Genomic DNA, 21,495 nt, shown 5'->3' with positions numbered 1-21,495 from the left:
ATAATGTGGAAAAACCTAATGATAATGTAAAGCCACCTTTGAGGGGGTAATCTTCATATAATAGTTAATAAATACTATGTATTCAATATACTTATCTATTCTTATTTCCTATCTGTTTTATTTCTCCAACATCTGACTACTTTTGTTCTTTATTCCTATGAACCAAGTATAGATCTTTAGTACAAACATGAAATACTGCAATGGGATCTTTTATTCTTCATATCTACCCACCTCTCTGCTTTCTGTCTTATCATTCCTTCATATGACTGAAAGAATAATCCAGTCATGTCACTGATAAAAATGTTTAGTGGCTGTTATTTTGGGGAATAAAATTCAAACTTATTTGCCTGTCATTCAAAGATTTCCACAACATTACAGCCTTCCTTTTTAATCTTTATGTTATATTACTCTCTCTAGGCTGAAAACAAAATGGGTCACTTCTTTCTCTCCCACCTCCCTCACCTCAATGAATGCATGCCCCAAACTTCATGTAAATTAAATTAATAAGGAGGAAGCCAACTATCTAGTGGGTTCATCCCATAACTTTGTTCTATTTGTTTTGCTGTTTTAATTCTCTACTAGATTATAAACCTCTTAGGGATAAGGATTTTGTCTTATCCAAATTTTGTATCTCCAACAATGTTTTGCACAGTACTTAGTGCACATTTGCTGTTTAATGTCTCTTTTTTGCAGCCACATTCTTGCCAAAATTACCTCAATATCTCTGCTCCATAGGAAGCACTTAACTAAAATAAATGAAATCATGATTTATTATACTGCATCAGGAATCATTTCTCACATTAGTATTGGGGATGGAGAGTAAAAGTGGTTGTTATAGGGAGTAATACAATATTCCACAAGATTGTTTAGTCACTTTTTTTTTTGTCAAGTCACTTATGTACTATGTCAAGTGAATTGTTGATCTTCTCTGAACTCCAAGTTCAGAGCTATTCAGTGACAGAATGGTTACTAACTGGAATTGCCACTTTTTTTTTCATTTGAACTGAAAGGTCCCATATTATGACTGTGTCTATACAAGAAGATATTATCTTGTTTGATATTATCTGACTCAGATAATTTAATTCCGACTCAATTTAGCTTGCCTTCCCAGTGCTGAACTGAAAACAGTTGAAAACATTTGGAGCCAAATTGATGAATTAAAGATAATGCTTAATCATTTTAGACCTTTTCAAAGTACATCTCAAAATGTGATTCAGTGCATCCCATAATGATGTTCTTGGGCACTTACAGACCCATCTCCTCTTCTTAGAAAAGGATTTTGGAAGGAAAATGAATATTTTTTAATATAAATCAGTCATTTACTTCTAAAGTGCTTTACATAAATGATTTCATTTTTTCCAAATATATTTCTGTTGCTTTCTTTTTATAATCAAATGTCATTGTTTTAGAGATCATGTTTGTACTCACAACTAGGTTAACTACTTTAGTTGAATTGACCACACAATTCGATCAAGCAACCCAACTGATCATTTTTTTTATTATTTTCCCCTCCTCTAAATTGACTAGTTTGACAGAATAGTTTGATTAAAGATATAACACCATGATGTTGTAGAAAGGAACATGTCAGAAATAAGAAAACCGAGGTTTAAATCCTGTTTCAGTCATTTATCTTTTCATCAAGTCATTTCACAACTCTGGATCTTATTTTCCTTAGAGTAAAATAAATCTTTAAGGTTTCTTTCCAACTAGTACAAACAAAAGAGTCATCTTTCTACAGACAGATAATCAGTATCCAAACTTTCTTCTGACACTTAAAGTTTTCTGAATATGAGCAAGTGAACTTTTCTGGGACAAGGTTTCTTCAATTGTAAAATGAAGAGATTTAATTAGATGACCTCTGAGGTTTGTTTCAACTCTAAATCTATGATCCTACTTTCAGTCCAGAGAGTCAATAAACATATAAATTCACTCAAATTAGTTTTAATCAGCCTGAGGTTCTTGAACACTAATGCATCCAGATCATAGGCTTAGAACTGGAAGGTACCTTAGAGATCATTTAGTAAAGCCACCCATTTTGTATATGAGGAAACTGAAACCCAGAAAGGCTCAGTGTGACTTGCCCAAAGTACATGGTTAACAAGAGGGCAAGGTCAGGAAGTGAATCTAGGCATGCTTATTTTAAATCCAATGCTCATTTCATTGTGTCACGATGCCTACTCATATTGAGGATGTGTTTACATTAAAAACCTAAAATCTAACCTTCCCCCCACCTCACCCATGCACAGACAGAAATCTAAAGCCTATGCTTCAATGATATGTAGGAATGTTTCTTCAGTTAAATTACTTAGCTGTCCAACTCCTAAATATCAGAAGTAATGTACATAGCTATGCATATCCTATGAGAATAGTAGTTACTTATTTATAACTTAAAATGCTGCCTTTTGGAATAAGACATAATTTGACTTAAAAAAAATGATCCACTCTCAACATGGCTTTTCTTATAGGTGGTGTCCAATGGAGTACAAGGATCAAACATAAATACTTGCAATAGAGAATCATCAAAGCAGGAGCAGTGATGAGCTCTTGTCTATACAATTCATTTTAATCTTCCTCACCTTCATTGTTCACACCAGTTCTGTAGAGAATGTAAATTTCTTCGCTGATTATTAAAATAGATGTGTTTAAAAAAATGCTCAAGGAGAAAACATGAGTTGGATACTAAGAACTTTTCTTTTTATAAAATCTTAACATGCTTATCTTGGGGCAATTCAGATAGTCTAAACATTTTTCACCACAAAAGTTGTTTTAAATTAACTTTTTTAAATGAACATGACATGTATTTTATAAAAAATTAATTTACTTTTAGTTTTCAACATTCACTTCCATGAGCTTTTGAGTTCTAAATTTTCTCCCCCTCCCTCCCTAAGACAGTGTGCAATCTGATATAGGCTCTACATATACATTCCTATTAAACATATTTTTACATTAGTCATATTGGGGGCAGCTAGGTGGTTCAATGGATAGAGCACCAGCCCTGGATTCAGGAGGACCTGAGTTCAAATCCAGCCTCAGACACATAATACTTACTAGCTTTGTGACACTGGGCAAGTCATTTAACTACATTGCCTAGCCATAACAAAACAAACAAACATATTAGTCATGTTGTAAAAAATTAAAACCAATAAGAGGAACCACAAGAAAGAAAAAAAAAACAAGACAGAAGGAAAAAAGAGCAAATAGTGTGCTTCAATTTGCATTTTAATGTCATAGTTCTTTCTCTGAATGTGGATATCATTTTTCATCACAAGACTTTTAGAGAAGTCTTAGATCCTTGCATTGCTGAGAAGAGCTAAATCTATCAAAGTTAGTCATCAAAAAACATGGCTGTTACTCTGTACAGCATTTTCATGGTTCTGCTCACTTCACTCAGCACCAGTTCATGTCAATCTTTCCAGGTTTTTCTAAAATCTGCCTACTCATCATTTCTTATAGAACAATAGTACTCCATTACATTCATATACTACAACTTGTTCAGCCATTTCCCAATTAATGGGCATCCCCTCAATTTCCAATTCTTTGTCACCACAAAAAGAGCTGCAATAAATTTTTTGTACATGTGGGTCCTTTTGCTATTTTTATGATTTCTTTGTTATACAGCTCTAGAAGTGTTATTGCTGGGTCAAAGAGTGTGCACATTTTTATATCCTTTGGGCATAGTTCCAAATTGTTCTCCAGAATGGTTGGATCAGTTCACAATTCCACCAACAATGTATTAATGTCAGAATTTTCCCACATCTTCTCCAACATTTATCATTTTCTTATTTTGTCATGTTAGCCAGTCTGATAGGTGTGATGTGGTACCTCAGAGTTGTTTTGATTTGCATTTCTATAATCAATAGTGATTTACAGTATTTTTTCATATGACTATAGCTAGCTTTAATTTCTTCATCTGAAAACTGCATATCCATATCTTTTGACCGTTTTATCAATTGGTGAATGACTCATATTTTTATAAATTTGACTTATTTCTCTATGTATTTTAGAAATGAAGACTTATCAGAGACACTGGTTGTAAAAATTCTTTCCCAGTTTTGTGCTTCCCTCCTGATCTTGGTTACATTGGCTTTCTTTGAACAAAACTTTTCAATTTAATGTAATCAAAATTATCTATTTTGCATTTCAAAATGTTTTCTATCTCTTGTTTGGTCATAAATTCTTTTGTTCTCCATAAATCTGACAGGGCAACTATTCATTGCTCTCCCAGGTTGCTTATAGTATCAGCCTTTATATTTAAATCATGTATACATTCTCCTTTTATTTTGGTATAGGGTGTAAGATTTTTGTCTATGCGTACTTTTTGCCATACTATTTTTTCTGGTTTTCCCAGCAGTTTTTTATCAGATAGTGAGTTCTTATCCTATAAGCTGGGGTCTTTGGGTTTATCAAACAGTAGATCACTACTGTCATTGACTACTGTGTCTTGACCAAATCTATTCCACTGATCCATCACTCTATTTCTTAGCCAGTACCAAGTAGTTTTGATGATTGCTGCTTTTTAATATAATTTAAGATCTATTATGGCTAGGTCACCTTCCCTAGCATTTCTTTTCACTAGTTCTCTTGATATTCTGGACCTTTTGTTCTTCCAAATGAATCTTGTTATTATTTTTTCTAGCTCTATAAAATAAGTTTTGGTAGCTTGATTAGTATGGCACTGAATAAGTAAATTAATTTAGGTAGAATTGTCATTTTTATTATATTAGTTCAGCCTACCCATGAGCAACTAATGTTTTACAAATTATTTAGATCTGATTCTATTTGTGTGAAAAGTGTTTTGTAATTGTGTTCATACAGTTCCTGGATTTGTTTCAGCAGCTACGCTCTTAAATATTTAATAATGTCTACAGTAACTTCAAATGGGATTTCTCTTTCTGTCTCTTGCTGTTGAGCTTTGTTGGTAATATATAGAAATGTCAATGATTTATGTGGATTTATTTTATATCCTGCAACTTTGCTAAAGATGTTCATTATTTCAAGTAGAGTTTTACTTGATTCTCTAGGATTCTCTAAATATATCATCATATCTTCTGCAAGGAGTGATAGCTTTGTTTCTTCTTTGCCTATTTTAATACTTTCAATTTATTTTTCTTCTCTTATTGTTAAAGGTAATGTTTCCAGTATGATATTGTACACCAGTGGTGATAATGGACATCCTTGTTTCACCCCTTATTTTGTTGGAAATACTTCTAGCTTATCCCCATTACATATAATGCTTGATGAAGGTTTTAGGTAGATGCTACTTATTATTTTAAAGAAGACTCCATTCATTCCTATGCTGTCTAGTATTTTTAAAAAGAATGGGTGTTGTATTGTGGCAAAAGTTTTTTCTGAATCTATTGAGATAAGCATGTGATTTCTGTTAGTTGTGTTGTTGATATGATCAATTATGATGACAGTTTTCCTAATATTGAACCAGCCCTGTATTCCTGTATTGCTGTGTATTCTGTATTCCTGTTGACATGGTATAAATATATTCCTGTATTCCTGGTATAAATCCTACCTGGTCATAGTGTATTATTCTCATGATAAGTTCCTGTAATCTATTTTTTAATATTTTATTTAAATTTTTTCCATCTATATTCATTAGGAAAATTGTTCTATAATTTTCTTTCTCTGTTTTGACTTTTCTTGGTTTAGGTATCAGTATCATATTTGTATCATAAAAAGAATTTGGTAAGACTCCTCCTATTTTCCCAAATTGTCAATATAGTACAGAAACTAATTGTTCTATAAATATTTGATAGAATTCACTTGTAAATCCATCTTACTCTGGAGTTTTTTTTCTAGGGAGTTCATTGATGTGTTATTCAATTTCTCTTTTTTTGAAGTGGGGTTATTTAGGTATTTTAATTTCTTTTTTCTTAATCTGGGTAATTTATATTTTTGCAAATATTCATCCATTTCACTAAGATTGTCAAATTTTATTGGTATACAGTTGGGCAAAAGAGTTGCTAATTATTGTTTTAATTTCCTCTTCATTGGTGAACTCATCCTTTTCATTTTTATACTGTTATTTTGATTTTCTTCTTTCTTTTGTTTAATTAAATTAGCCAAAGGTTTGTCCATTTTTTTCCCATAAAACTAGCTCTTAGTTTTATTTATTAGTTCAATAGTTTTCTTAATTTCACGATTTGAAAAAGATACGTTTAATATTTCTGTTTTTCTGCATTGGATTGTGAGGTTTTTACATCCTAGTACATGGTCAATTTTTGTGTATGTGCCATGTGCTGCTGAGAAAAAAAAAAGGATATTCCTTTCTATTTTCATTCAGTTTTCTCTAAAGGTCCACCATATCTAACTTTTCTAAAATTCTACTCACTTCCTTAACTTCTTTTTTATTTATTTTGTGGTTAGATTTATCTAGTTCAGAAAGGGGAGAGGTTGAGGTTCCCAAATAGCATAGTTTTGCTGTCTCTTTCTTCCTGTAACTCCTTGAATTTCTCTTCTAAGAATTTAGATACCATACCATTTGGTCCATATATGTTTAGTAATGATATTGCTTCATTTTCTATGGTGCCTTTTAGAAGAATGTAATTTTCTTCCTTATCTCTTTTAATAAAATCTATTTTTATTTTTGCTTTGTCTGAGATCAGGATTGCTACCCCTGCATTTTTTTTACTTCAACTGAAGCATAATATATTCTACTCCAGCCTTTTACCTTTACCCTGTGTGTATACCTCTGTTTCAAATGTATTTCTTGCAAACAACATGTTATAGGATTATGGTTTTTAACCTGTTCTGCTATCCACTTCCATTTTATGGGAGAGTTCATCCCATTCACATTCACAGTTATGATTACTATCTGTGTCTTTCTCTCCATCCTATTTTTCCCCTCCCCAGTTTATGATTCTCCTTCTCCTTTTCTCCTTTTCCCTCCTCGCTAGAGTTTTGCTTTTTACCACTGCCTCTCTGCCCTGTCTTATAATACCTCCTCCCTTTTCTTTCCCTTTTTCTTTACTACTTCTTCCCATTCTTCTATTCTCCCTTTCCTTTTCTTTCCCCTTTCCCCTAGTACTACCAATATGGCAAGTTAAATTTCTATACTTAACATAGTATGTTATTCCCTCTTTGGGCCAAATCCATGACAGCAAAGTTCAAACAATGCTCATCTTCATCCCTTTTTTCCTCTACTGTAATATGTCTTTGTGCCTTGTCATGTGATGAAATTTACCCATTTCTGTCTCCCCCTTTCCTCTTCTCCTAATAGTTCCTTTTTACCACTTCATTAGGTTTTTTATCATTACATCAAAGTCAACTTAAACACAGCCTCTCTATGTATATCCTTTCTAAATATCATAATAAATATACAGTTCTCTGTTTTCAAAGTCTTTCAGAGGCTTGTGAGCTCAGTCTTGTGGGACCCCAGTGGGCTGGGTGCAGGTCCAGCAGGGAGCAGGAAGGAACACAGAATGGTCCTAGAGTTTCTCACCAGCAAGCACCCCCCCAGGAATCAGTGACATTCAAGGATGTGGCTGTGGTCTTCACCTGGGAGGAGTGGGGCTACCTGGACACTTCCCAGAAGAAGCTTTACTGGGAGGTGATGCTGGAGAACTACAGGAACCTGGTCAGACTCAGCCTTGCAGATTCCAATGTGGATGTCATCTCTCAGGTGGAGTCAGGGGAAGAACATGGGGTTTCATTATATAGTGTCCTAAGAACTTACTAGCCAGAATGCAGCTCCACTGTGGGCAAAACTTTGAATTATGTTTATCTTTTTGGAAAGCAAAGTGGAATTTTGCAGTGTAGGAGCTCCACAAAACTTCCTCTTCATAAACCCAGTGATCTCACTTTCATGATTCTCCCAGGTGTGACATTCAGATGGAGAAGTTTCCTGAAAAAAACACTTTAAGCTACTTTGTCCATATGGTGTATGTGAGCCAGTAATTGTTCCTTTTCCATTAATTCTGCATCATCTGCATTGGTTCTGACATATTTACCTAATATAATATTATTGACCTATGTGAAAGGATAAGCTTGGTGAATTCAAAGAAAATTTTAAAACCTTAAGAACTGATTTAAATTTAAGTGAAAATATATACATTGCTTATAACAGCCAGACTATTGAGGAAATTGAAGTGTACTAAAATGCTTATTCATCCAAGGGAAAGGACATTTACACTTTTTCTTATCTTCAAATGGTGACACTAGGCCTCAGATCAAGGAGTCAGCTCCAAAGTTGAGTATTTCTATGGAAGACTTATCCCAGCAAAGCTCCATGTGGGATGACCTATGCATCTCCAACATGGGAAAAGTCTGGCAGTATTATGACATGACAAAGAAAGAACAGAGCAGTGAGAAGAATCACTCAAGACAAGGAAAAGTAATCCAAACAGAAACTGCCAATGCAGCCAGAGGCTCTTTATACAGTAGATACAGCCAAACTGCTATTCCAGAGCTAGTCCTTTTATCACAAGAATTATCTGTAGTTTTGAATCTCTATAAAAGTGATAACCAGAGAAGGAGCTTCACCATGGAGTCAGATCAAAGACAATGTAATCAAATCTATTCACTGACATATTCTATGGTTAACAAATGCCAAAGCTCTCATTTATGTTTTAGACTGCATTAGAAACATGGAATTCATGCTGAAGAGCAACTTCATGAAAGTGGGAATTCTTTCCTCCCAAATAATGAATTTACTTTATGCCAGAGAACTCATATAGGGAAAAAAAACATTCTGAATTGATTAAATGTGGGAAGATATCATGTCTGAAGGCAGATTGTACTCAACACACTAGTATTGATAGTCAAAAAAAAATCTTACAAATGCAGTGAATGTGGAAAGGTCTCCTGGCAAAAGGTAAAACTTACACAGCACTAAAGAATTCATACTGGAGAAAGATCTTTCAAATGCAGTTACTGTGGAAAGGCCTTCCACCAGAATACAAATCTTATGCAACATTATAGGATTTATACTGGAGAAGAACTTTTTAAATGCAATGATTGTGGGAAAGTCTTTCCTCAGAGCACAACACTGACTCAACATCAGAGAATTCACACTGGAGAGACCCTGTGAATGTAATGAATGTGGGAAGACATTTTATTTAAGCTCTAACCTTACTCAGCACCAAAATACTCATACAGGAATAAAACATCATCAATGCAGTGTTTGTGGGAAGGTTTTCTCTCACAAGTCTAATCTTACCAACCACAGTAGTATTTATACTGGAGAGAAACCATTTAAATGTAGCGATTGTGGGAAAGACTTTCCTTGCAGTGCAGCACTGGCTCGACATCAGAAAATTCACACTGGAGAGTGACCCTATGAATGCAATAAGTGTGGAAAAGACTACACCTAGAATTCACATCTTTCATTACATAAGAGAATACATACCAGAGAGAAATCTTAAGAGTGTGATTAATGTGGGAAGGCTTCCCCTGAGATCAGAACACTTATGCAAAATTATAGAACTCATGATGGAGAGAAACTTCCTTAATTTAATCACTGAAGCAGAACACTGGTGGGTTGATCTGGATTAAAATAAAATTGGGAAATATTTTAAAAAATAAATAAAACCACAATAAAACATACAAATTATGCAGTTCTCAAGAGTAATAAGTATCATCTTCCCATTTAGGGGGGTAAATAGTTTATCCTTATTGAATAATGTTTACTTTTTCCTTTCCTGTTTATCTTTTTATCCCTCTCTTGAGTCTTGTATTTGAAGATCAAATTTTCCATTGAGCTCTGGTCTTTTCATCAGAAAAGTCTGGAAGTACCCTATTTCATTGAATGTCCATCTCCTCCCCTGAAGGACTATTTTCAGTTTTACTGGGTAGTTCATCCTTGGTTGTAATCCAAGCTCCTTTTCCTTATGGAGTATCATATTCCAAGCCCTCTGATCTTTTAATGTAGAAGCTGCGAGGCCTTGTATAATCCAGATTGTGGTTCCACAATATTTGAATTGTTTTTTTCTGGATGCTTGCAAAATTTTCTTCTTGACCTGATAATTCTGGAACTTAGCCACAATATTCCTTGGCATTATCAATTTGGGATCTCTTTCAGGAAGTGATTGGTGGATTCTTTCAATGATTATTTTACCCTCTGGTTATAAGGCCTCAGGGCAATTTTCCTTGATGATCTTCTGAAAAATGCTATCCAAGCTCTTTTTTTCATCATGCTTTTCAGGTAGACCATTAATTCATAAGTCATCTCTCCTTGATCTGCTTTCCAGGTCAGTTGTTTTCACAATGAGGAATTTTATATTCTCTTCTATTTTTTCATTCTTTTGATTTTGTTTGATCGATTATTGGTGTTTCAAAGAGTCATTAGCTTCCAATTACCCAATTCTAATTTTTAATGAATTATTTTCTTTAGTTAGCTTTTGAACCTTCTTTTCCATTTGACCCATTTTACTTTATAGGGAGCTGTTTTTTTTAGTGTACTTTTTGCATTTAAAAAAATAAATTGTTCAAGTTTTCTTCTACTTCCCTTATTTGACTTTTAAAATCCTTCTTCAGCTTTTCCAAGAAGGATTTTTGGACTTGAGACCAGTTCATATTCCCCTCTAAGGTTTCAGATATTGGTATATTGACAATGTTATTCTCCCCTGAATTTGTGCTTTGATCTTTCCTGTAACCAAGATACTTTTCTATGGTCATTGTTTTTCTAAGTTGCTTCTTGTTCATGTTGTTTACCTTTTTTTTCTTGCCTTTAAAGTTGATCTCTGCTTCTGTGGCACAGGTGGCACTATCCCAGGCTTCTTGTGCTGGGGGTTAGGGGCCTGGTTACTGTATTGCTGAGGTAGGGCTTGCCACTGGTTTGCTGGGATACTTCCCTTCCTGTACTGGTTTACTTCAGTCACAGCAAGAGGGTTCTTTCTAGTTAATCCCCCTAGCCTCAGAAGCTAAAAGACTGCTCTATCTAGTCTTTTTGCTGACTCTACTATTTCAGGATTTTTCCTAGGGCAATATTCTCTGGGTTTTTCAAGGTCAATAAGGGAGGGTGAGAATGACTTACTGCTTACTGTTTAAAACTATCTTGGCTCCTGGAGGTTGAAATAGGTGACTTTAAAACAATTAGTCTGTGAGCTAATGGCTTCAGGAGCAGCTGCTGGTGCTGCTTCTACTGCTGTCACTGCTAAGGCTGCTGATTCTGTCACTCCCAAGGTCTCTTCCTGGTTTACTGGTGTAAGGGTATCATTGCATGCCCTGCAGTCCTGCACTAGACTGTGCTTCTCTCTCACCCAGTTCCTGACAGACCCCCTCCTGCTGACCTTCTAAATTGTCTCTGGCATCTGTGGGTGGAGAAGACTGGAAGATGCCACTGCTGCTGGTGATTCCATCCCTGAAGCCTGCTCTGGCTTTGCTTAGGCCAGGTGTGGCACTGCACCTGCATGCAGGATGCTCCTCTCTCAGACTGGTTCTATAGAACTTTCCTGTCGACCTTCCAGGTTGTCTTGAGCTGGAAATCTGCCTCACTCTGTCTCTTTGTGTGCTACCACTCTAGAATTTGTGCAGTGTCACTTTTTAGAGGTAGATGAAGAGATTTAATGAAGAGCTCAGATGAGTCCCTGTTTTCACTCCGCCATCTTAACTCTGCCCTAGGCATGTCTTTTCTTAAGGAGAAACATTACTATGCAGCCAAAATACAAAGCTTTCCTAAAAGAGAATGGGAACTTTAAAACAAAGTAAGTTGATTACCAAAAGTGCAAGTTACCCTAATTTTAAAGATTAAGGAAAAATATGTCCAAAGTCATATGGAAAGTAGATGGATAAAATGGGAATAGAACTGAAGTTAATAAAAGTAGCCTAGCATTTCAGAGTTGATATCATTTTATTTCTGTTCTTGTGTATAACTATCTCCCAGTTCTTCTCACTTTATTTTATATCATTTCATATACATCTTAGCATGTTTTCCTGTTTTCTTATAGCACAATACTTCTCCATCACAATAATAAGTCACAGTTTGTTCAGCCATTTCCTAGTTGATGGACATTCCTTGAGTTTCCAAAACTTTGCCACCACAAAAAAATGTTGCCATAAATAATTTTGTACATATAGGTCTTTTTAATATGTCTTTGATTTCTTTGGAATACATACCTAGTAGTGGTATTGCCAGGGCAAATAGTATGCAGAGTTTTATAACCCTTTGGGAATGGTTCCAAATTACTTTCCAGAACAATCAAAATAGTTTGCTACTTTACCAACAGTTCATTAGTATACCTATTTTCCCTCATTCCCTCCAGCATTTGTCATTTCTGATAAGTATGAGGCAGTACCTCAGAGTTCTTTGATTTTGAATTTCTCTAGTCAATAGTGACTTAGAGAATTTTTTCATGTGACAATGGATAACCTTAATTTCATCTGAAAACTGTCTTTTCATAGCCTTTGACCATAGCTATTTTTTTCTACAAATTTAACTCATTTATATATATATATATACATGTAGATTTATATATGAGAAAAACACATATATTTGAAAAAGAAGACCTTTATCAGAAAGATTTGCTTTAATAATTTTTGCTATTACATAATTGACTATGATACCTTTTAGCAGAAAGATAATTTCCCTGATTGTCTCTTTTAATTAGGTGTATTTTTGCTCTTGTTTTTTCTGAGATCATGATTATTACTGCTGCCTTTTTTTTTTAACTTCAACTGAAGCATGTTGGATTCTGCACCAGCCCTGAATTTTAACTCTTTGTGTCTTTTTGTTTCAAACGTGTCTCTTGCAAACAACATATTGTTGGGTTCTGGTTTCTAATTCATTCTGCTATCAGCTTCCATTTTATGGGTGACCTCATCCCATTCATACTCACAGTTAGGATTACCATATATTTATCTCCATCTCATTTTTTTCTGTTTTTTTTCTTTTCTCTCTTTTAACCTGTCATTCCTCAACAGTATTTTTGCTTCTAATCACTGTCTCCTTCAATATATACTCTCTTTTATATTTCCCATGCCCTTTTTCTTATTCCCTTTCCCTCCTCTTTCCCTATTGGGTAAGATAGATTTCCATACATAGACATACACGCATAATCTTCCCTCTTTGAACCAATTCTAATGGGAGTGAAGTTCAATGATTGTCCACCAACCCCCTCATTTTCCCTCTACTGTAAAAGCTTTTCCTTGTATAGCTCTTTTATTTGGGAAAAATTTCTCCATCCCACCTCTTCCTTCTCCTTTCTCCCAATGCATCTTTTGTCTCACCTCCTCATTATTTTTTGGAGATCATTTCAATATAATTGACTCATACCCACACTCTTTGTCCACATAAACTCTTTTTAACTGCCTTTACAATGATAGATTTCATAGAGGTTACATAACTCACCTTCCCATATAAGAATATAAACAATTTAATCTTAAGTCACTTATGATTTCTCTTTCATTTTCACCTTTTATGCTTCTCTTGAGTCTTGTGTTTGAATGTCAAATTTTCTATTCAGCTTTGGTCTTTTCATCAATTCTTGAAAGTCCTCCATTTCATTTAACATTCATTTTCACCTTCAAAAGTTATTCTTAAATTTGCTGGATGGGTTATTCTTGATTGTAATTTAAATACCATTGCCTTCCAGAATATCACATTCCAAGTCCTTCACTCTCTTAATGTGGAAACCATTAAATCTAATATGATCCTCACTGTGTCTCCATGATATTTCAATTGTTTTTTTTTTTTTTCTGGCTGCTTATAATAGTTTTTCCTTGACCTGGGAGCTCTGGAATTTATTTATAATGTTCCTAGGAGTTTTCATTTTGGGAATGCTTTCAGGAGGTGATTAGTGGATTCTTACAATTTCTTTTATCTCCTGAATCTAACATGTTGGGACAATTTTTCCTTATAATTTCTTGACATGTGATGTTTGGGTTCTTTATTTTTTTAACATGACTTTCTAGTTTTCCCTTAATTTTTAAATTATCTCTCTCTTATCTTTTTTTAGCTCAGCTTCTTTTTTTTAGCTCTGAGATATTTCACATTTCCTTCTTTTTTTTTTTATTCATTTCACTTTATTTTATTTTTTTCTTGGTGTCTCATGGAGTCAGTAGATTTCACCTGCCCAATTCTAAAATTTAAAGAATTATTTTTATACCTGTTTTTCCATCTGGTCCATTCTGCTTTTTTAAGGAGTTCTTTTCTCTAGGCTCTTTTTTTGATCATGGTTTTCAGGTAGTCCAATAATTTTTAAATTATCTCTCCTGGATCCATTTTCCAGGTCAGTGTTTTTCCAATGAGGTATTTCACATTGTCTTCTATTTTTTCAATTCTTTTGGTTTTGTTTTGTAATTTCTTGACTTCTCATAAAGTCAACAGCTTCCACTTGCTCCATTCTAATTTTTAAGAAATTATTTTCTTCAGTGAGCTTTTGTACTTCCTTTTCCATTTGGCCAGTTCTGCTTTTAGCTCTTTGGACCTCTTTTGCCATTTGGGTTAGCCTGTTTTTTAAGGTGTTATTTTCTTCATCATTTTTGGGTCTCTTTTTGCAAGCTATTGACTTGTTTTTTCATGATTTTCTTGCATCACTCTCATTTCTCTTCCCAGTTTTTCCTCTACTTCTCTTACTTGCTTCTCAAAATCCTTTCTGAGCTCTTCCATGGCCTGCAACCAATTCATGTTTTTCTTGGATGCATTGGATGTAGGAGCTTTGACTTTGTTGTCTTCTGATTGTATGTTTTGATCTTCTTTGTCACCAAAGTAAGAATCTATGGTCTGAGTTTTTGTCCTGTTTGCTCATGTTCCCAGCCAATTACTTGACTTTTAATCTCTTTGTTAATGTCTTGTTCTGCTTCCAGTGTTTTGGATGTACTGTCCCAAGCTTTGGGGGTTTTGTGCAACTATTTTCAGAGATACTTTTAAGGACATGTACATTTCCAATGTGGTATGATCAAAAGTGAGGTGTTTACCCCTTTCCTGGCCTTTACTCTTGTCTATGAGTGACCACAAGCATTCTTTCTGTCTTAGAACTGTGAGGAGGATTCTCTCTCCACCACTGCCACAAGCTCCACCACACCAATGCTCCTCCTTGCCCCAGGACCACTACCCAGAACTTCAACTTAAATCCAATCATGAGCAAAGCAAAAGAATACTGCCTCAGCACCAGCAAAGAGATCCCTGTAATTTCCTTTTGATCAGTTGCTTGATCAGCCCACCTTCTGTGACCTGAGAGCTCTGGAAGCAGCAGCTGCACAAGGACTGGGGCCAGACCAAGGTCCTCTCTTACCCAGGTCCAACAGACCTTTCTTATTGATCTTATAAGTTGTCTTTGGCATTTTGGGGTTGAGAAGTCTGGAAACCACTACAGCTACTAGTGATTTAATCCCCCTAGTTTGCTGAGGCCTGGTCTATCCCAGCATGACCATGCTGAACTGTTGAGAAGTCTGGAAACCACTACAGCTGCTAGTGATTCAATCCCCCAAGTTTGCTGAGGCCTGGTCTTTCCCAACACAACATGCTGAACTCTGAGTCCATCGATTTTCTATCTGGAAGTGAATAAGATTTTATAATCATGAGTCCTTTAGAGTTGTGGTGGATCACTTTATTGATCAGAGTGATTGATCTTCCAGTTTGGTGCTATAGACCTTTTCAATAAACCACCCAGGTTGTCTTGGGCTGGAAATTTGTTTCACTCTGTCTTTGTGTGGGTTTTGCTGCTCTAGAATGTTTAAAGCCATTTTTATAGGTATTTGGAGTGGTTTAGGGGAGAACTCAAGCAAGTCACTGCTTTTACTCTGCTATCTTGGCTCCTCCCCCAGTTCTTTTCTTCAGTGAATTTTTGTGACTCTTTTAACATTAGGCCAGTTCTGTTGCTAAGTGTTAATTTCTTCATTATATTTTGTGACTCTTCTACAAGCTGTTAATTTTCTTTTCATAATTTTCTTGCATCACTCTCATTTCTTTCATACAATTTTTCTTTTACCACTCTTATTGTTTTCTTTGACTCTTATGGAAATTCTTGTTGTTCTTGTGTCCAATTAACAATTTTATTTGAGTCTTTGATTGTAGCTATTTTCATATTATTTTCTTCTTCTGAGTTTGTGTCTTGGTTACCCTTGCCACCATAGTAGCTTTTTTTATGGTCAGGTTATTTGTTGTTGTCTGCTCATTTTCCTGTTTTATTTGCTTATTTTTTCCAGTTTATTTATGGACTTTGAACTTTATGTTAAAGCTGGGCTTAGCTTTCTTGTTGTTGGGGAGGCACTGTTCCAAGCCTCAGGCTTTTTGTCCTACTGTTTTCTGAGCTAGTTCTGAGGAGTCTGAAAGTTTTTGATGCTTCCAAAGTGGTGGGATTCTGGGAGAGGTGTGGTTACTGCTCTCCTAGTCTGCGCTCCAGTCCTTATCTAGGAATGAATCCTGTTCCCCTGCATACATAATACTAGCACTCTTAGCTCTGTAACTGTGACTAGGGCACTTCCTACCTTGTGAGTAACCACAAATGCTCCCCTCCATCCTGGAACTGTGACCTACAACTGCATATGGGCAATAAAGTTGCCAATAAATGCCAGGTCTAGCCATTGCCAGTAATAGGTCTCCTGTAATCTCTTTCTGACTAGTTGTGCAACATCTTTTCTATCTTGGGGCTGAGAGCTTCCTATGGTGTTGCTGCTACTACAGCCATTGTCACTACCAACATATCTGTATATTCTTGACAGATTTCTACCCTTGTGTCACAGAACTATCCTGTGCACCTCCTAAGCTTTTGTAGGCCAGAAAAATATCTCACTCTAATCTTTGTTGGCACTACCACTGTAAAGTTCAATTAAAGGCATTATTTTAATGCTGTTCACGGGGGAATATTGAGAAAGCTCAGCCGAGTTGCTGCTTCTGATATGCCATGTTGGACACACCCCTTCTGTGTCTTGCATATGCACAGAACATATTCTTTCCTCACCTCAGTTTCTTGTTTTTCTTTCAAGGATTATTTCAAGTGTCACCTCCCACACTAAAATCTTCTCTGACCCCCAAATCTGAAAGATCTATGGAGAATTGATCAGTCTTCTTTAAATATGTCCCAGAATTCTGTAGCTATGCCATATTATTTTAATTTTGAAAATGAATATAAATAAAATAGAAATCTATTTAACATTCAAATTATTAGTTATGAGACCTGATCAAGTGATTCAATTAATTTTTATAACCCTACTTTTCACATTTCAACAAATAAGATAGTTGAACTGTATCTTCTAAGGTACCTTATCACTTCAAAATGATGTAATTTTAGAGAAGCATCTCCTGTGGTGACAAAAAAATCAACAAATTAATCTGAATCTATATCTAATTATCCATATGTTATCAGAGCCAATGAATCTATATTTTTAATTCATCTCTAAAACCTATTATCACATTTTCTTAAAAGAGAAAAATACATTTTCATGTATTTAATGATAACAGTATCTGTTAATGGCTATTGTGAAATCTATTTGACATCCATGTCTATAACTTTGGTTAATTCTAGTAAGAGATTTTCAGGCACTTTAGAGTTGGGTTATGCAGTTCACCTTGATCAAGTACTTATCTCTTCTAATTATATTTTAATTAATACATTTATTTTTAATTTTCAACAATCACTTTCATGAGCTTTTGAGTTTTAAATTCTCTCCCCCTCCCTCCTCAAGATGTCATGCAGTCTGATGCAGGCTCTACATATACATTCCTATTAAACATATTTTCACATTAGGCATGTTGTGAAAAAAAATTAGAAAAAATAGGAGGAAACACAAGAAAGAAGTAACAAAACAAAACAGAAGAAAAAGAAGAGCAAATAGTGTGCTTCAATCTGCATTCAAACTCCATAGTTCTTTCTCTGAATATGGATAGCATTTTCCATCATGAGGCTTTTAGAGAAGTCTTAGATCCTTGTATTACTGAGAAGAGCTAAGTCTATCAAAGTTAGTCATCAAACAACATGGTTGTTACTGCGTACAACGTTCTCCTGGTTCTGCTTCTCCTAATTATATTAATGCACACTCTCCTCAGTGTTGAGATGAAGTGAAAGACTAACCTGAAAGTTCATGTTATAAACTGAGCAGGCCAAATTTATATAAATCATGGGCATTACATAATAAGTAAAAAGATAGCACCAGGCTGAAATTCACTATAGAAGTTTGAAACACTAAGTACAATAACTACAAGAAAGAAAGTAGAGACTTCCACTTCTGGGAACCAAGATGGTGGAGTAAAAAGGTAGTTGCTCTCACCCTCCCATATCAACCTCTGAAAGCCCTGAAAATATTGCCCCAGGAAAACACCTCAACCAGAGGAAAGACAGGGAACAGCAGTCCAGTAGCCCAGGTAGCTTGAGGGATTAACGGGAAAGGCACCTATTGCCCTGGGGGAAGGGGAGTAGTAGGTATTGGGAGGCATCCCAGCAAGCTAGAAGAAAGCCCCACTTTAGCACACCAGGAGGAGATCCTGAAACCCAACTGGTGGAGCAGGCAAACACCAACACCTGTACCTCTGAGTACCTCAGTGAGGGTGGGGGAACCTTTAGAAACCAGCTCAGAAAACCACCAGGTGCCTCAGCATTCTACAGCAAATGGGTCTCCCAGTGCCTCAGAAAAACTAAGGGAAGCAGCAGTACAAAGGGCCCCATGTGGATAAACACCCTGCAAAATCCATCTGAAAGGAGCTGAAGATAGTGAAAGGAAGGGAAAAGCAGGCAACCTAGAGTTGCCCTAGAGTGCCAGTGTTGCTGATTCCAGATTAACACCAGGTAAGCTGCCAGAACCCTACAGCCTCCAGCTGCCAGCATTGGAGGCCCCAGCACCCAAAACCAGTGACCAAGAACTAGGATCCCAACATAAGAAGCTTGGGTTAGTGCCATCTGCTCCCCACCAGGAGTGCTCAACCTCTTTAAAGGCCAGGGAATAAGAAAACACCATGAGCAAAAAAGAAAGGTACCGTAGATTCATATGTTGAGAACAGTGAAGATCAAGGCAGAAATTCTGAAGAGGACAATATTGTCAACAAACCCACATCTGCAACCTCAAAAGGGAATATGAACTGGTCTGAAGCCCAAAAAACCTTCTTAGAAGAGCTCAAGAAGGATTTTAAAAGTCAAATGAGAGAGGTAGAAGAGTCCTTAAAAAATACAATTGGCCAGCTGGAAAAAAAAAAGTACACTAAAGAAAACATATCCCTAAAAAATACAATTGGCCACATGGGCAAGGAGGTACAAAATCTAATGGAAGAAAACATTTTTTAAAAAATTAGGATCTGGCAAATGGAAACTGATAACTCTATGAAAGAGCGAGATCAGTCAAACAGAAACAAAAAAAAAATGAAAAAAAAAGACGAAAATGTAAAATACCTCATTGGTAAAACAACTGACCTGGAAAATCAATCCCAGAGAGACAATGTAAAAATTATTGGTCTACCAGAAAATCACAATGAAAAAAAGAACTTGGACAGTATCTTTCAGGAAATCATAAAGGAAAACTGCCTTGAGGTCCTAGAACTAGAAGGTAAAATAGACATAGAAGGAATCTACTGATCACCTCCTGAAAGAGATCCCAAATTGAAAACACCAAGAAATATAGTAGCCAAATTCCACAATTACCAGGTCAAAGAGAAAATACTGCAAGCAGCCAAAAAGAAATAATTTAAATATTGTGAAACCGCAGTCAGGATTATACCGGACCTTGCAATTTCTACTTTAAAAGACCATAGGACATGGGATATGATATTCTGTAAGGCAAAGGAGCTTGGATTACTACCAAGAATCAACTACCCAGTGAAAATAAGCATGTTCTTTCAGGGGAGGAGATGGATATTCAATGAAATAGGGGACTTCCAAACCTTCCTGATAAGAAGACCAGAGCTCAACAGAAAACGTGATCTTCAAATGTAAGACTCAAAAGAGACATGAAAAGGTAAATGGGACAGAAAGATACAATATGTTGTTAATAAGGGTAAACTGTTTACATCCCTACAGGGCAAGATGATACTTGTAACTCTGGAAAACTGTATTGTTAGTACACCTTGTTAAAGGAGTATACATAAAGGGGGTGGATGTAAGTTGACTTTGATGTAATGATGAACAAAAATCTAATCAGGTGGGTTAAATGGATCCAAGTAATTAATCCAAGGATTAATCTGATCTAAGAAAATGTACTGAGAAAAGAGGAGGCAGACAAGGATAAATTACATTACAGGAAAAGGCACAAAAACTTATTACAGAAGAGGAAAAGAAAGGAGAGAGATGAGCATTTTTTGAACCTTATTCTCATCAGATTTGACTCAAAAAGGGAATACCATAATCAGTTAGGTATAGAAATCTAACTTGCCCTATAGGAACTAAGAGAGAAAAGGGGAAAGAACAGGGAGGAGGATAGAGGGGAGGGAAGAAGCAGTAAAGGTAAAGAGGAAGAAAAGGGAAAGGGCTAATAGAAGGGAGGAGGGACTGAAGGAGGCAGTGTTCAAAAGCAAAACACTAATGAGGAGGGAAAAGGAGAAAAGAGAAAGAAAAGCATAAACAGGGGAGTAAAAAGGGTAGAGAGAAAGAGAAAAACACAGATAATAATCATAACTATGAATGTGAATAGTATGAACTCTCCCCTAAAATGGAAGTGGATAGCAGAATGAATTAAAAACCATAATTCTACAATATGTTGTTTACAGGAAACACATTTGAAAAAGAGTGACACACATTGGGTAAAGGTAAAAGGCTGGATCAGAATATATTATGCTTCAGCTGAAATAAAAAAAAAGCAGAGGTAGCAATCCTGATCTCAGACAAACAAAAGCAAAAATAGATCTTATCAAAAGAGATAGAGAAGGAAACGACATCCTGCTAAAAGGCACCATAGACAATGAAGTAATATCATTACTAAACATATATGCACCAAATGGTATAGCATCCACATTCTTAGAGGAGGTGTTCAGGGAGTTACAGGATGAAATAGACAGCAAAACTACACTAGTGGGGTACCTCAACCTCCCCCTCTCTGAACTAGATAAATCTAACCACAAAATAAACAAGAAAGAAGTTAAAGAGGTGAATAGAACATTAGAAAAGTTAGGTATGATAGACTCTGTAGAAAACTGAATGGGGATAGAAAGAAATACATTTTTTTCTCAGTGGTACATGGCACATACTCAAAAACTGACCATGTACTGGCGCATAAAAACCTCACAATCTGATGCAGAAAGGCAGAAGTATTAAATGCATCCTTTTCAGATAATGATGCAACAAAAAATTACATGTAATAAAGGGCCATGGAAAGATAGACTAAAAAATAATTGGAAACTAAATAATCTAATCCTAAATAATGATTGGGTCAAACAACAAATCATAGTAACAATCAATAATTTCATTCAAGAGAATGACAATGAGGCAGCATTCCAAAACTTATGGGTTGCAACAAAAGCAGTTCTGAGGGAAAGTTTTATTCTCTAAATGCTACATAAATAACATAGAAAAAGAGGAGATCAGTGAATTGGGCTTATAACTAAAAAAAAAAACTAGAAAAAGGACAAATTAAAAATCATCAATTAAACACCAAATTAGAAATATTGAAAACCAAAGGAAAATTAATAAA

General features: G+C 35.5%; 1 pseudogene; it reads left to right on the top strand.

Moving 5' to 3' along the window:
• LOC114045852 overlaps positions 1 to 9,371 on the top strand; it is a 75,030-nt pseudogene extending 65,659 nt beyond the window's left edge.
• Positions 9,372 to 21,495: the final 12,124 nt, after the last annotated feature.

Source organism: Vombatus ursinus, unplaced genomic scaffold, assembly GCF_900497805.2.
Source record: "Vombatus ursinus unplaced genomic scaffold, bare-nosed wombat genome assembly UNPS02014779.1, whole genome shotgun sequence".
Lineage (NCBI taxonomy): Eukaryota > Metazoa > Chordata > Mammalia > Diprotodontia > Vombatidae > Vombatus > Vombatus ursinus.
Note: the sequence above shows the minus strand (reverse complement) of the source record. Positions and strands in the feature narration are given on the sequence as shown.